The sequence below is a fragment of the Chenopodium quinoa genome, unplaced genomic scaffold (assembly GCF_001683475.1).
Source record: "Chenopodium quinoa cultivar QQ74 unplaced genomic scaffold, ASM168347v1, whole genome shotgun sequence".
Lineage (NCBI taxonomy): Eukaryota > Viridiplantae > Streptophyta > Magnoliopsida > Caryophyllales > Amaranthaceae > Chenopodium > Chenopodium quinoa.
Genome location: NW_018744239.1, coordinates 2,401,528 through 2,419,904, shown reverse-complemented (window position 1 = coordinate 2,419,904; position 18,377 = coordinate 2,401,528).

Sequence of the window (18,377 nt, the reverse complement as noted above, 5' to 3'; positions counted from 1 at the left end):
AAACACTCAGTTAATTATACCTTTCACGCCTTGGTTTAAGGACGGAACCTCGGGTTAAGTATGGACTCCTTGGAGTGCTTAAAGGAAGGAATAGTGAAAGAATGGGGAGGCTAGTTTTTAGGCTAAAGAGGGAGAAGAGAATTATTTAATGATCAATCTTGTTGATTGTTGAAAAAGGGGAGATATGACCTCTATTTATAGAGAAAAAAGAGGGGTTGAAGAATCAAGAAAAGATAAGAATTTGAATCGGATAAAACTCTTGCGATAGACAGCAGTTTTTGCGGTTTTTGTTTTTATCATATATTTTGATCCAGAAATCGGAATAAGATGAATAAGATATCGTTGAAAATCTCTTGAAGTCTGATTTCTAACCCAATTGGAATCAGAATAAAAGATATGGCTGAAATAGTGAGACGGTGTCAGTTTTGGATAGAGTTTGACATTTTATTCATATCTTTTCTGTTATAGCTCGGAATTGATATTATAATATATCATTGGAAAGATAATTTCAATGGATATCCAACCATATAAATTTTGGATAAAAACTATGAAGCACGAAAATAATATATGTCTATCTTTGAACGTTTTTCAATTCGGATAGAATTAGGACTTTCAAAAAGAGGAGTTTTATTCAATTTAAAACTCTTTAATCTTATCTTTTTAAAAATGAATAAATAAGATCTTTTAGAAACTTATAGAAGCTACTAATTAATCCTAATTGGTTTAGGAATTCGATCAAATAATTTGGACCCTCCACATGATCATTGGGTCGTAGGTAAGGTGGGCTTAGGTTCGGCTTGGGCTAAGCTAGTTTAATATTTTGGCCATAACTTATTCGTTATAACTCGGATTTGGGTTTATAATATATCGTTGGAAAGCTATAGCCCCATCCAACTATTTAATCATTGGACCCATATTATGACCAAAATAAACTAGATTAAACGTTTTTATAAAAAGGACACGAAATGAATGATTTTAAAGGACACGAAATGAATTATTTTGGGTTTAAAGGCACAAAAAGAGGAAAATAAGTTATGGTTTGGGGAAATGGGATAGGAGTTGGGTTGGTTTTATGAAATGGAAATATGAATTTAAGCACTCCAAGATTAAATACTCAACCCGATCACTAATGGCGGTGAAAGGTTGTTCATCATCGGGTTTGGTTTTGGGAAGACATTTTTAGGTGTCTACACAAACAAAATTAAACCCATTAAAATAACGAAAATCAAATCCGCAAATTACAAAAATCAAACACAAAAATCAACATGAGGTTTCAACAAACCACAAAAATTAAATAAAACACCAACCAAAAACCAACCGTAAATCATATCAACCCAAAAAAACAATCGTCAAATCAAACCCAAAATACAACCAAAACAAACCACAAAAATTAACCCAAAATCAACCAAAATCGAAACCATAAATTAACCAAAATTAAGAAAACATACCTCAAACCCCGAATTAACTTCGACTTCACCTCGAATTTGGTTTAATGAGGCCAAATTCGACATGAAAACATGGTCGAATTTAACATTAAAAACCATAAAGTAGTTAGCACCACCGGCCAAGCATCAAGCCAACACAAATATGGGTCGTGAGGGTGAAGTTTCCGAACTCAGCAACACCACCGACGCGGCAGAAGAAGAGGACAACAACTAGACCATGAAAACTCCATTGCAAACGGAAAATGGAAAATGAAGAAGAAAAAGAGAACGAAAATGGAGGGGAATGAGATGCGAAAATTGGAACGAAGGAGAAAGGAAAGAAGCAGGAAGATATGTGAAAATGAAGAACGTACGAAGATGGAGAAGAAGGAGAAAGGAAAGAGAAGCAGGAAGAGAAGGAGATGAAGGAGCGTGAGAAAGCAAAAAGAAGAAAGAGAAGGAGAGAGAAAATAAAAAGGAGGAGAGTGGCGTGAGTGAGGATAAATTTAGGGTTTGGAGAATGGGCTCCTTTTATATGTACCGTATTATTTTTAAATTTTTTTTTTAAAAAATCCCATCTGGATCGTTAAAAGCGATCGCAAATTACGACATTTACGACCGTTTTTTACGGTCGCAAACGACTTATTTTAATTTAGAATTATTTTTAATTGTTCAAACATCCTAGCGACCGTCTAAAAGGCTGAAAACGGTCGCAAAACAGCCTCAAAATTGCGACCGTCATCAAAACAATCGTAATATTGCGACCGCCAAAAAAACGGTCGCACTTTACATATTTTACGACCGTTTTTCAGACGGTCGTAGAAAAACGGTCGCAATATAACCGAATTTTAGTAGTGAAGCTAGCTTTAATGGTGAAATGGAGATTGATGAAGCTTTGATGGAGCAAGAAACAGTAGGAAACTTTTCAATGGTTAATGTCTAGTAAGTAGTAACCCAATTGCAGTTACGAACGTCAAATAAAATGATGCTTCATCTAGCTGATTCATCAAGTGGGGATCACAAAAGCTGAGGTGAAGAATATGATTGACAAATTATGTCAATTATTAAGATTAACCAGGCAAGCCCCCAAAATAAGGGGACAAAGCCCAGAAACCTTGTTGAAATGAAAAAGCTAACAACGATGAAAACTTCCCACGAGGTTGACTTACCAAGGGACCCTTTGTGATTGACCGTAAAAGGGCGATAAAGCCGGTAGAGGTTCAGGCAGCGGAGGTTGAAGCCGTCAGAGGTTGGAAGCATGTTTTGGAGAAGGAGAGAGAACATAGAGTTCTGAAGAAAAATGTTCGACTGGTGCTTGCCGGGAAGAATCAAAAATTGGGAAGAATCTCCCACGAAATCGGGAAGATTCGCCCACAAAATAAAGGAAATATAAGGGGGTACTTCCCGGAGGTTCAGGCAGTAGCTTTCTTTGGAGGAGGAGAGAGTACATAGAATTCTGAAGAATAATGTTGTGTTGGTGCTCAATTAAGTCATTAACGACCATATTAGTTTAGACCATGAACATGGTGTTATTCTTCAGGATTTTTATAGCAGATTTCAGAATCTCAAATGACATCAGAAGCTATAGAGATCTTCTTCATCTTGCAGGGAAGCTTGATTAATCCCTGAACTCATGACTGTGGTTTCTACCTGTCGAATAATTTCTTGTTTGTTATTTACGGGTACATTAATTATTGGGAAATTTTGTGAAAAACTACCTATTATACTCTAAAATTTGTGAGAAACTACCTATAAAAAAATGTTGTAATTGACTATCTAATTTTTGAAAAATATTGTAATTTATTACATGTTGCCAGATTTTAAAGTTTGACCGAAATTCTCCGACATTGACTTAGTCACGTGATGCTCAGCTCACGTGACACTCAATGACTCTTTCTTTCCCAATTTTTCCCACTAACCCCTAATTTCAACATTTTTTCCCAGAACCCCCAAATTCGTTCCCATGAAATTAGGGTTTGTTTAACGAAAATTGGGAATTGGAGGTGCACGAATGTCGTCTTCTTCCAAAGCCAAGTGCAAGTCCATCACACGCGCAATAAGCCAATAATCGCACCTCCATTGCAGCAGCCCCATCACTACTTATCGCCACCAAACACTACTACTCACCAGGCCAGTCACCACCTGCACCACAACTTCCAACACCGACCACCCCAACGGCCACAAAACCACCATTGCCGCCCAACAATAGGCCAAAAACCAGAGCAAATCAAGAAACCCATTGTCGAATTCATCCCTTTTTAACCCTCAGAATCCCTAATTGTACTTCGTATCTCCAATCTCCAATCTTTGAGGCAAATTTATTTTTCTATATTCTAATTTAGATTTTTTTATTTTATATTTTTATTTTTTTTTATCGATGTTTCTGTAATAGTTTTCGATTGAAAACTTTTTTCAATTGATAATTTTTGGAAAATTGATGATTGAAAGTCCAAACTTACCAAATCATGTTTTAATGCCCTGTGCATGCAATTCGCCATTGATGTTCAGAGCTTCTGCAATTTTTGTCAAATTACTGTGGTTGAAATAGTGGTAATGAGGAGAGAGAGGAGATGAGCATTGGTTTTGTCGAATGAGTACTTGTGGGGAAATTGAGGGTTCTGGGTTAAAATGGGGTAGGTTTTGGGGAAAATTTTTGGAAAATTTGGGAAAGAAAGGGGTCATTGAGTGTCACGTGATGGTCACGTGACCAAGTCAACGCCGGAGAATTTTGGTCAAATTTCATATTCCGGCGTAAGGTAGTAAAATATTTTTTAAAAATTAGGTAGTCAATTACAACATATTTTTAATAGGTAGTTTCTCGCAAATTCTGGACTATAACAAGTAGATAGTTTTTCACAAAATTTCCTTGATTATTTTCTACTAAACTTGGTGAAATCCATATATGAATAAGGAAAATCTGTTGAAAACCATCTTATAAAAACCAAATTTTGCACTCAACAACCTTCTATAACAACACTTGAGCCATTAAATCATGAATGTCTAGCACAAGTTTACAAGAACTTAGTTCACTATTAAACTCCCTTTGCAGCCAACCTAACACGAACTGCGCTACTGCAGTGACTACAACTCAAACAATCAAAATACGGAGTATAACAAACACAACTTTGCAGGTAGAGAGGATAGCCTCAAAGCAAAACTAAATAAAAACATCATAAGCATCAAAGTTTATGTGCAGGCCTAAATGAAATTGTTTTAGTGCTCTTCCCCTTCTATCTGGGATTTCTCCTTTTGCTCGAAATTTTTAAGTATCCCCTTGTATCAAAGTATCAGAGTTTGAGTGCAACCCTAGATGAAATGGTGCAATAAGTAGCCATATATCTCAAACATCAAGGGATAGCATAAAGACTAGCTAGAACACCCTGTCCTTATTATCATTTAATTTCGTTAATCAACAAGAAAATAAGGACATATAGAGGTTGTTGGAGACTTGGAGCCATAGAGGTGACAAGAAAGCAACAAACAGAAATATTATTTAGATAATTGTATTGAGGAAATAATACAATTAATCATGATCACACGCATAGGAAACATGAACACTAGTGCAGGGAAGTTTTATTTAGTTATACATTATTATTATTTATCCTAGCGCGGCTAGCTTGCTAGTTATCAAGACTTACTGCTACTGCACTAGCATGCATTATATTAGTTGGGCTCTGATCAGCCCCAAAGGACCTTGACTTCGATAGAGCCATGTTTTCCGGTGATGGGTTTCGTCTCACTAACACCCGCTTCTTTGACTAGAAACACAACTTTACCATTTGCTATTTCATCATCGGCAGAAAGACTATCATAGTCCATCAAGTTTGCTTCGATCTCCATTTCCTTGGCGGCTCCAGGCACATTCACAGCCGACTGGCTTAAGGGAATGAATTTCCCTGGCCTTACTTCAATGCGTTGACTTTGAAGCTTATTAAAGAGTGAAAATTGGCTACCGATTCCAAAGCGACCGGTTATATTTCCATAAATTTGTGCAGGATCTTCTCCATCGCCGTTTTCGAGCGTAACACTCAATGTAGCTTCAACATTATTGCTGGCCATCTTTTCAGTATATTAATCTCCTACATACCAACCACAAATTATTATACAATTTTAATTGAAATTGACCTCATAAACAGGATGCTGGGGGTTTTCGAACCCACAACCATTGTAAAGATATTCCAAACAACTACCACTGGGTCGCAGGAGAAAGCAATATATATTGTTGTGCATTGTAATCTATATAACCATTAACCAATATTCGTTTTCTAATTGAACTGGTCAGATTTTTCCACTGAACTCATACTGGAACCGCTATGGCATTAGTGCCAAATACTACCTCTGTTATAGGTTATGTGCAACGATTTGACATAAAGTAAAGAGGGAAAATGTCTAATCGTTAAACATAACCTGTAACAAAGGTAGTATTATTTAAGGTGCTAATTAGATCTTGGTTGAGTTGAATTCTAATGACTTATGAGTAAAGGTCTATGACTCTGTGTACAATATGTCATTGTTTCAAATCACAGACCTCTATTATTTGTATCTTGTATTGCATTTGTAATCCATTAAAACCCATAAATATTAATACTAAGGTAGTTAAGAAGATCAATGAATTGAGCAAGCTAATTAATTAAAGAGATCGATAGCCACTTACCTTAATTAAGTATAACCTTCTTCTGTATGTAACTTGTAAACAATAATGCCATGCTTGCCCACCTTTATATAGTGGGAGAAGATGTAATGGAGGCAATATTCAATTAATTCATTGATTATGTGATTTTTTTTTTTCTTTTTTTTTTTGGGTTCAACTAGATTTGTCATAAATAGCCCATTAGAGTTACTCCCTTTGTGTTTTTTAAGTGTTACAGTTTGACCGTTATATAGTTTTTGGCAATTTAATTGACTTAAATAAAATAAGAGGTAAGTGGGGTAGTTAAAGTATTAAAAAATTGTAAAAGAAAGATAACGAGGTTAATAGTTTATTGGAAAGTAATGAATGTGAAAGAAAAGATATAATAAAAAAAAGTACTAATCTGTTTGGGCATGAGAGAAGAAAGTTAAAATATTTTAATGTAGTTTTTTGCCAAAAATAAAAAGTGTAACACTTATTTAAACATGACCGTATTTGGTAAGTGTTATACACTAACACTTATTAAAACACGGAGGGAGTATCATATATTAGGTCTATCAGACTGCTCATACTTAGGTCTATTACAATCATTGAAGGGATTTGTTGTTGGGTTCCATACAATATCACTTTTTCCCGGTACCAGTCCGGCTTGGTGTGCCATGAGATAAGGTTGTTAGATTGCTTCTCTAGGGAGACATTACTTTCAGTGTATAAATAATATTAAGGGTCTGTTCACATTTACTGAAATGAGCTGAAATGAATAAAGCTGAAATGAATATTTTATGAGAGAAGGAAATTATGAGCTGAATTGAATTGAACTAAACTGATCGGATCGGAGCTGAACTGCACTGATTGGAGCTGAATTGAACTGAACTGAACTGAACTGAAATTAATTAAATATGAATAGGCTCTAAATCTACCCCTAACAACTTATATTTTAGGAGAATCTTTTCACCAATTGTTGATGGATGTCATGTTTGGCTGAGCAGACAACTATATATAATGAAACATGGATTATATTAATTGCTAGCTAAACATAGCTCAAATCATCATGCATTTAAATTTCTAATTTTAGACAAATTGAAATATTATACTTCGTATTTCATAGCTAGCTCAAATCATCCTGCATTTAAATTGCTAATTCTAGACAAATTGAAATATTATACTTCGTATTTCATAGCTAGCTCGCTCAAATCATCATGCATTTAAATTGCTAATTCTAGTACATATTGAAATATTATACTTCGTATTTCATAGCTTAAATCATCATGCATTTAAATTGCTAATTCTAGTACAAATTGAAAAATTATATTTCATAGTTTATTATGCTAGTTTCTAAGTCTCTTCCTCCTAATTACTCATCCATCATCTCAAAAGCCACCGCATGCTTATATAATGCAACTCTACATATAAACTATGAAATGTCAAATGAATTAGTATTATTAATCACTTCCATTCTGATCTTAGACACCACATTTTTCGACTATTTCTTCTAAATTCTACTGATCTGATGTTTATTAACAACTCATTCAAAATATTGTTTAGTTCAATATGTTTATTAATAACAATATTTCTTCTAACGTTTATTAGTTTATTAAAAATATTGTTTATTAACAATATGTTTTTTAAAAATATTTCTTCTAACACTTGCTAGTTAAATAATATTGTTTGTTAACAATAATATGTTTCTTAACAATATTTCTTCTAACATCATTTCCATTTAATTGGTCTGATGTTTAGTCCAATATTGTCATGGAATACCTACCAGCTACCACCGTACCATTTGTAAATTAATAAAACAAATTACTGCGTAGTTTAATTTCCATTTTATAGCATCATTAGATTCCTAAGGATTTTTTGGCAATTATTGAAATACGTGGTAGAAAAAAGGATTTTTTGGCAATTACCACCTACGATTGTGGTTATTTTAGTAATTACCACCTATAATTTATTTATTTATTTTTTCTTTCTTTATGAATTTTACCACCAACAATTTTTTTAAAACATCAAAACTTCCCACCTACTTGGGTCTAAATTGAAGTGTAATGTCATGTGAGGCCCACGAACTACCATCTTACCTTATTTCCCTCATTTTATTTCTTTTTCTCTCAATTTCTCTCATTCTCTTATATTGCATTCCTCCCAAAATCGAGGAAAAGATTCAAATTAAATTACATATTCGTGTTAACTATATCACGAATTGAAGTTTTTCTCCAATTTTAAGAGGAGTACAATACATTAGAATGAGTAATCAAGTGAGAAAGAAAGAAATCGAGTGGGCCCCACATGACGACATATTTGAGTTGAGAGCAAGTAGGTGAAATTTTTTGATGTTTTAAAAAATAGTTGGTGGAAATATTCCAAAAAAAAATTGTTAGATAATATGTTAATATTATCTTGTTAATATTCTGTAAAGATATATCTTGTGTAATTTAGGTCATCTCATGATTAGGTTGTAAATCCTATATATATTGAATTAATGAGAATGCCTCCAATAAGGAGAATTACACTATTCTACATGGTATCAGATTCCTATTAGGGTTTTTCCTTTCTTTATTCTTTTAAAACCCTAACGATCCTAGCCCGCTTAGCCACATCACAGCGCGTCCGACCTTTTTCCGCTTCAGATAATCTGTTAATATTATCTTGTTAATATTCTGTAAAGATATATCTTGTGTAATTTAGGTTATCTCATGATTTGGTAGGTGATAATTTTCAAATTATCCTAGTATTAGAAGAAATAGTATGAAATTGTGGCGTCTAAGCTCGGATTCTCAAAATGAAAGTGATTAATAATACTAATTCATTTGACATTTCATAGTTTATATGTAGAGTTGCATTACATAAGCACGAGGTAGCTTTTGAGATGATGGATGAGTAATTAGGAGGAAAAAACGTAGAAACTAGGTAGCAAGTTAGCAACCTAAGAAATATAATATTCTTTTTTTGAACGAAAGAAATATAATTTTCAATTTGTATTATAATTAGCAATTTAAATGAACTAGACATGGTTATTGGACAACGGGTAGTTGCCCAAAGGTTCTTATGGAAATGGTCTATATTGGGTAGGAATCGTAGGATCTATAATTTAATTTCGGGCCAAAATATTTGCTCAATGCGGAATTTTTTTCCGAGTTTTTAAATAGCAACATAGGATCTATTTTTTTTAGTGTGCCATGTAGAATTATAAATTTTAAAAGTTGCCAATTAAATAATAGATTATTAAAATCTTTTATAATTAAATAATTCAAATGCCATGTAAGCAAAATTGACAAATATCATTTTTAAATTTAAATTAATTAAATATAAAAATTCTCTTTTGATATAGGAATTTTATCTAAATATATAACCAATTTTAGCATATTAATTAAAAAATTTTGTTTGAAAAATTCAAACAAACCGTGCACGGGCTTCATCTAGTTTCTTAGGAAAAGAAAATAAATAATGTAAAATAAATAATATAGATATTTCACGGTACATTCATGTACATGCAATGTTGGCTTTTCCATATATTGGTTTTGCTTGATCGTTTGTTGGCTCATCCATTATCGATTCCCAATTGAGTTGCGATCTATATTGGCGTAACTCGACCTTCCCATGGCCCAATAAAATATGACCATCGTTTGCCTCGTCTCTTAACGACATTTACAAATTTTTCTATAGACCCTGGTCCATCTAGAATAGTTGGACCACTACTAAACGCTATCTTCTCTAAATTAAATGCATCTTCATGTTCTTCTCCTCTTCTCGCCATCTTAACTTATTTTTTTTCCTTCTTTACAGGATCTCTCTTTCCCTTTTTATTCTGATTCTTTTTATTTCTTTTTCGATTATAATTCTTTTTTTCTCTCTCATCTCTTCTTTGATTTTTTTTTTTTGGAAAAATTGCCATCATTAATCCCAACTTGCCTCGTCCGCCAATAATAATCCCTACTTTCGATTATTCACCATCATTGCCAACTTTGTAAAGGAGTAATTTCTATTGCACCCATATGACTTGCAACCGGTTAATCATGTAAACATATGTGAATTAGATTTTTTTTGCACACGTGTCAATATGTAATTGGTTGAAAAAAAAAGAAAATAGGAAAAATAAATATTTTAAAAAATAAAATTAAATTTACTAAAACTAACCCAGCACCTACCCCACCACTACGTGAAAAAATGAAATTGGCATCGGTTCAAACCCGGCCTAAGGCACCGGTTTGAACCGGTGTCAATATGGAGGGTGCCAATAAGTGGGTTAAAAAGGCACCGGTTCAAACCGGTGCCAAAAATTGGAATTGGCACCGGTTAAAAATGGCCAAAAAAAATTATTTTGTTGTTTTTTGGCACCGATTAACCGGTCCCAAAAAATATATAATTTTTTTTCCACTTAAAAATTAAATAGACTAAAATACATAAAAACATCAAAACATAACATAAAGCGAATATCGATTAAAACAACATCAATATCATCGAAAATTTGCAACATCAATATCATCGAAAATTTGCAATACATAATAAAAAAAACTACAACATATAAATACTTCGATTACAACATATAAATACAAAAAAAAAATTACATTATAAATTTAAAAAAAAAATTACAATATAAATAAAAAACAAAAACAAAAACCCCATTCATTCTTGTATCTTGCTTCTTCGATTTCAGATCTAAATAACATACTTGCACCAATTAAAAAAATCCATTAATATAATTAAGCTTTGAACAAAAAACCCAGAATTTAATCCCAAAAATTGAAAAAAAATTCAAACCAAGAAAAAATTGAAATCGAAAAAACACAGAAAAAAAAACTTGAAATCGAAAAAAAATTCAAAATCTAAAAACAAAACCCAGAAACAACCCCAAAAACGAATGTATGAACCCAAAAAAACGATTATTTTAATCGAAAATTAACCAAGAAAAATTGAAATGCTAGCCATAACCCAGAACTCAATTAATTAACCAACAAAAATCGAAAATTAACCCAGAACTCGATTAATTAGCCCAAAAAACGATTATTTTAATCAAAAATTAACCCAAGAAAAATCGAAATAAATTCCGAAAATAGATTTAAATCGATTAATGAAACCCAGATCAATAGAATTAAAATCTAAAAATCGATTTATATCGATTAATTAAATCCAGAAAAATCCAATTAAACCTAAAACTTGATTAATTAAACCCAGAAATCTCAAAATAAAGAAAAATAAAAAAAAAACTCAAAAAACACATGCATGTACCTAGAATCGGTGTTTGGTGGTCTTGGGTGTTAGTCTTGGTGGTGGTCTTCGCCTCTTCGGTGGTGGCCTTTGGTGGTGGAAACGAGTGAGAAGGGGAGGATAATCTGGGAAGAACGAAACAGAAAGAGAAAGAGAGAGAAAAGGAGATGAGATCGAAGGAAACTGATGGCCAAGAAGGAGAAAGAAGGCGAACAGAGAAGAGAGATAGAAGGAGGAGAGAGAAAGAGAAGGAGGAGAGAGAAAGAGAGGAGGAGCGGCTGAGGAAGTGAGGGAGAGTTAGGGTTTTATTTGGGTTTATATGGGGCGGGTTTTTTTTTTAATTATATAGATGAACCGGTTTAGTGGCACCGGTTCAAACCGGTGTCCTTTGTATTTTTGGCACCGGTTTGAGCTGAACCGATGCCATTGCTCTTGGTCAGAAATTCCGCCCAATTTTAGGCAGGTTTTTGGCACCGGTTTGGCCTGAACCGGTGCCTTTGGGGGGTTGCCTTTTTGTATTTTTCTACTAGTGCACCTCCACCACCACACCACCACCACCACACCACCACCACCAACGTCCGACGCACACCTTCCCCACACGCAGCCCAGTGCAACCAACCACCACACGCACTCCATTCCTATCCCACCACCACCGGAAAACCCATCACAGCCCTAAACGGCCGTTTCCCCGCCAAAAAAATCCCCTCCTCAAAATCGACCACCAAAATTGGCCATAAATGGCCGAAATCGGTCGATGTTGGGGCTAAATGGTTGATTTCAACCCTTTATTGGCTACTAGTGGATAATTTCGTCTCCGGTTTGCCAATGGTTTCGAATGTTAGGGTTCGGGGTTAGGATTTGGGGGATTTTGGCTGGTTTGCGGGGTGATCGAAGAGGAAATGGGAGGTGAATGGGGAAGCACCGGCACCGGCGCTCGGGGGGGGGGGGGAAGGGGTTGGGGTGGTCATGGTGGTAGCGGGTTGTTGTTGGTGGACACTAGTAGAAAAATTGAAAAAGGCACCGCTCAATGGCCACCGGTTTTTGAAAACCGGTGGCTTAAAAAATGGGCGGGATTAGGCATATGTACATTGCCACCGGTTCAAACCGAACCGGTGGCATAAATGATAAAGGCCACCGGTTTTGAACCGGTGGCAATAATCAACTAATAAAAAAAATCCCACCATTCTCTTTCCCCTTCCTTTATATACCCTAACCCTAATCTTCTCTTTCCTCTATCGCCTCTCCTCCTCTCCTCCTGCTCTCCTCCTTCTCTCTTTCTCCTTCTCTCCTTCGTTCTTACTCCCCCTCTCTCTCCTTCTCTCCCTCTCTGTTCTCTCTCTCTATCCTGCTCTCCCTCTCTGAATCGCTCTAGTCGTCCTCCCTCTTTGAATCTCCCTCTCTAAATCTCCCTCAAAGGCCACTACCACCACCGCCACTGACCACCGCAACCACCAAGACCGACATCAAAAACAAGTTTTAAACGGTTTTTAGTTTCCCACACCGTCGCCACTGACCACCGCAGCCACCAACATCGTCGCACTTTCTCTCTCCTCGTGATGAAACCATAGGTTTTCAGGTCAAATTCGACCATCAAAACTCTAGATCTAGAGTTTTTATGGTCGAATTTGGCCTCGTAAACCTAATTCAAAGTATGGAGAGTCGTCGAATGAAGATTTGTGTGTTTTTTTCAAAAAAAATTTCTGTTTTTGGGTGGTGGGTGATTGGTCGATTTTTTCTGTTTTTGTTAATTTTGGGTTGTTATTTGCGAAGGCGGTGGTTTTAGGTGGGTGGTGTGGTGGTTTTAGGTGGGTGGTGGGGTGGATTTAGGTAGGTGGTGGGGTGGGTCGTGGGTGGTGGGTCGTTGAATCTGGGTGGTGGGTCGTTGGTTTTGGGTGGTGGGTCGAGAGTTCTGGGTGGTGGGTCGAGGGTTCTAGGTGGTGGGTGGTGGGTCGTTGGTTGTGGGTCGTGGATTGTGGGTTTTGGTGGTTTTTTTTTTAAAATTTTCATATCTAAAGTTTTTGTTTATCATTTCTGATTTTTATTTTTTTTGCAGATTTTTTTATTTATTTTTAATTGTGTTTTAATTTTTTGTGTTTTTTTGCAGATCTATTGCAATTACATCATTATGCGAATTCTTTCTGAGTTGTTAAGATCGTAATTTTGATAAATAAGGTTACGAAGCTAGGAACATATGAAATGTATAATTTATTTGTATTATGTTTTTAAAGTATGATTTAGCTAATAAAAATAAAACATCATCCCATTTCCTTTTAATAGAATTATCATTCCAGATAATTGAATGTAATATAATCATTATTTCTCAATTTCTAGGGAAAAAAAAGATGTATATTATGATTATATGTAAGTGTCTCTTGATTTTTAAGTGAAAAAAATAAAAAAAAAAAATTTGTTTTTTTTTGGGCATTATTGCCACCGGTTCCACCGAAAAAACCGGTGGCAATGCTTACTAATACCAAAAAAAAAAATGCGGGAAGTGTTATTGCCACCGGTTAACCGGTGGCCTTAAGCCTTTTTGCCACCGGTTTTGAACCGGTGGCCTTGCCTCGGTTTATTGCCACCCCCCAAATGACCACCGGTTCAAAACCGGTGGCCTTGGGGGTTTTGAACCGGTGGCCAATTCATATTTTCGCCTAGTGGGAGTTACAGGGGTCTATTGAGTGCGTGAAGTGCGCAGGGAAGGGGAAGCGGTGAGGTGGGAAGGGAGGTGGGCAGGGAGGATGCGATACGAAGGTGGGGGGAAGGGAGGTACTGCTGCCGACATCTGGTTGCTAGTGGCATAGTGGAGAACCATAGATAGCAGAGAGGGAAGGGGGAGAAGTGAAAAGGTGTTTTTTTTAAATTTTATTTTATTTTATTTTATTTTTTTAAAAACTTTATTTATTTATTTATTTTTATTTTTATTTTTTATTTTTTAAGCGAATCATACGCTGACACGTGTCTAGGTAACCTGCTACATCAAGTTAGATGACCGGTTGAGTGCAATAGAAATTAATAGGGTATAAAGTTGGGATTGATGGTGAATAATCAAAAGAGGGATTATTATTGACGGACGAGACAAAGTTGGGATTAATGATGACGATTTTTCCTTTTTTTTCCTTTCAATTTTTCCATTGAGTTGTTGCATTTAACGTGATGGAAATCGTTGAAATATTTGAAGAGATCAATCCAGTTTAGTTATTCTGAATTCATTGTGATCAATATTGATTTATTTTTTGTTTTTGAGATGAATTTGTGGATTTAATCCTTGTTTTAATATTAATTGAATTTCTTGAAGCTAATCCGATCGATTTCAATCCATTATGATCAATTTCAATTCATTATAATCGATTTCAATCTATTTTGATCAATTAATTGATATATTTTTTTTATTGTTTTCATTAATTTGATCGATTAATTTATTGATCGTTCTCATTAATTTGTATGAATTTGATAGTTTTCGTTAATTTGTATGAATTTCTATTAATTGTTTGTTCCAATATTAGTTCAATTTGCTGAATACATGCTGAATATTATTATTTGTATATTTGAATGTTATTTTTAATTTCTACTTGCTTATAATAAATCAATTCATAATTAATTCTGAATTGTATGCTCATTATTTCATTGATGAATATGTAGTTTAGTAATTTGTAATGTGAACTCAATATCATGTTTTATTATGTGAACGATTTATGTTGCATATTTGAACATTTTGTATATTATGAACGTTCTTATGTTGATTATGAAAATATTTGTTATAATAATGAGTAATTTTATAATTCTGTTAATAAATAAGCAGTTTATTATATATTATGAACATTATGACATTTAATATGAACATATTGTATATAATTATGAACATATGAACATATTGTTTATAATTATGAACATTGTTAACATTTGTTGTATTTTATTATATTTCAGTCGGTACATATTCAATTGTTTTTGTTGAAGCCAAACAGTCTGAGTTATAATTTAAGCAAGTTACATGTGATTCTGAAGCATATGATTTTTACAATTATTATACTTTTAAGTTTGGCTTTAGTATAAGGAAGGCAAAAGTAAGAGAAAAGTTTGTCAAACTCCTGTTTGGCAGAGTATACGTATGTAGGAAATATTTGTGTTTCAATGTTGGTTTGAAAGACCATTCTAAGAGGGATGTTAGGAGATTTGAGAAATTGGATGTTGGTACAAATTGTCGAGCTTATGTTGAGTTTATTATTGATGATAAAGGGTATGTGGGTTGTTACAAAACATTTTATGGAGCATAATCATGCCATGATTCTATTAGGTAATCGACTTGGATGCACAAGGAAAGATGTGTATAATGCTTCTATATATATATATATATATATATATATATATATATATATATATATATATATATATATATATATATATATATATATATATATATATATATATATACACACACACACACACATATATATATATATATATGTGTGTGTGTGTATAATTTGATGTTATATATTATGTAGATGTCAGATGTCAACTAGCTAGTTGTTGGTTAATTTCCCAGGGTAATACCTAAGTATTGGGGTGCCAAAGTCCTTAGATCAAATTTCCTCTATATCAAATGTCATTAAATTCAATCAAATTAAAGGATATTATATATGTAATGTCAAATAAGAGTTTATTTGTTTGACAACTAATGAGATTAAAAATAACAAAATATATAAATAAAAAAAACTTGTAGGGAACTTTGCAAACATCAACTTTGAGTCCAACTATAGTCATGCATTTAAGCATAGTGGCGTCCAAAGAGAAGGAATCTAGAGATAAAAGAGCACCAACAAGTTTTAGGAACTAATTGTAAACCATTCACGGATGTGAAGTTACAACCCATTCACGATAATAGAGATCACTAACTCCATAAAAGTCCGAAACCATGACTGTATATTCCAGGATGATGGTACAAACCCAACCTAAAAGAGATTGAACTTGCCCGAAATTGGCCTCAAGTTAATTCTTATGATATTCATGTGCGCTTTTCGATCAACATACATTCATAAATAAATTATAAGCATATTTAATCTACATTGGTTGATTATTAATGCACAAATAAATCTATTATTGGCGATTATGGCGATCACTTGAATTAAAATCATATAAGGCTAAATCAAATTATTAATAATCTTATTAAGCATGATTTCAAATATAAATTCCCTTTAAACCTGCAGGAAGAACGTAATGAAAAATCAAACAATGTATAGTGATCGACACAACAATTATCATAATCAAATCATCAAAATATAATTAGCAAGATCCTAGTTGTAGACACCTAAAAATGTCTCCCCAAAACCAAACCTGATGATGAACAACCTTTCACTACCATTATTAATCGGGTTGAGTTAGTTAAAAGAATGATTGTTTGGATGGTTACTTAAAGGATTTTACTTTAATGGATTGACGACAAAGTTTATTGGTATAGGTGAGGAGTTATTAATGATGGAATAATCAATTATTGCATTGAGGTATTAATGAATTGCCTTAAAGATGAGTTATGGACTATAACAACCAGAATGAGGAATTTGAAATTTTGAGAAAAGATGAGCGAGTTTTTTTTAAATGTTTAAAACGAAATATTATGAAGTAACCAAGAGTTAATGATTATGATTTAAGGATGTATTACCAGGATTTATGAATGTGTTGGGGAAGTTGTTAATACCTTTGGAGGATACCTTGAGACAAGTTGCTAATCTACAAGCGATAAGAGGGTCAAGATAAGATGTGTTCCTTCTATGCTAAGTACCCATGACAGTGTCTTCTATGAAGTTGAATATGTGATTATTGAGTTTTTATTTATTTATTATTTATTTATTTATGAAAAAGTAAGACTTTTATTGAAATAAGTATTTTATTACAAGTATACAAAATTTATACCTTGTAATTAAATATATAAGAGACTTTTACAGTATTTTCAATGATTTCTCCTAATGTAAGTATTTTAAATTACTTTTCGAATGACTTATAAAAATATTTTTCAAGTTTACTCACTACTTTTATTCGTATTCAAATCATTTTAAAACCTAAACTCTTTGGATGTTTGAAACTTTCTGGTTTTCCTTACTTTTCTTGATGATTGTTGATAAATTGTTAATATAGTTGATTTATTTAGTGAGCTAATGTGTTGGTCGATTTACGAGGGCGTAACTCCTTTTAAGGGGGGTAGAGGGCGATAGAGTTACGCGCAACTACTTTTTGAGTCATTTTTGAGTGATTTCGAGTCTTACTTGAGTCTGGTTAGAGTCTTGAGTCAAGTTAGGATTGTGCATGAACCAATAATTTCAAAATGATTTTTGTTTCTTTTGGCTAAGTTTCGGGTTGAAACTTATTTTAAGGGGGGTAGACTGTAATACCCGTATTTTCATACGTATTTTCTAATTATTAATTAAGAATTATTTTATAAAAAGGGTATATTAGTAATTTTATTATTTGGAGCTAAAATAAAATTAATTGAAGGGTACAACCCATTCACGATCATAGAGATCACTAACTCCATAAAAGTCCGAAACCATGACTGTATATTCCAGGATGATGGTACAAACCCAACCTAAAAGAGATTGAACTTGCCCGAAATTGGCCTCAAGTTAATTCTTATGATATTCATGTGCGCTTTTCGATCAACATACATTCATAAATAAATTATAAGCATATTTAATCTACATTGGTTGATTATTAATGCACAAATAAATCTATTATTGGCGATTATGGCGATCACTTGAATTAAAATCATATAAGGCTAAATCAAATTATTAATAATCTTATTAAGCATGATTTCAAATATAAATTCCCTTTAAACCTGCAGGAAGAACGTAATGAAAAATCAAACAATGTATAGTGATCGACACAACAATTATCATAATCAAATCATCAAAATATAATTAGCAAGATCCTAATTGTAGACACCTAAAAATGTCTCCCCAAAACCAAACCTGATGATGAACAACCTTTCACTACCATTATTAATCGGGTTGAGTATTTAATCTTTAGAGTGCTTAAATCCATATTCCATTAAATAAATTTCATAAACCAACGCAGTTATTAGCCCATTTCACCAAACTATAACTTATTTTCCTCTTTTTATGTCAACATCA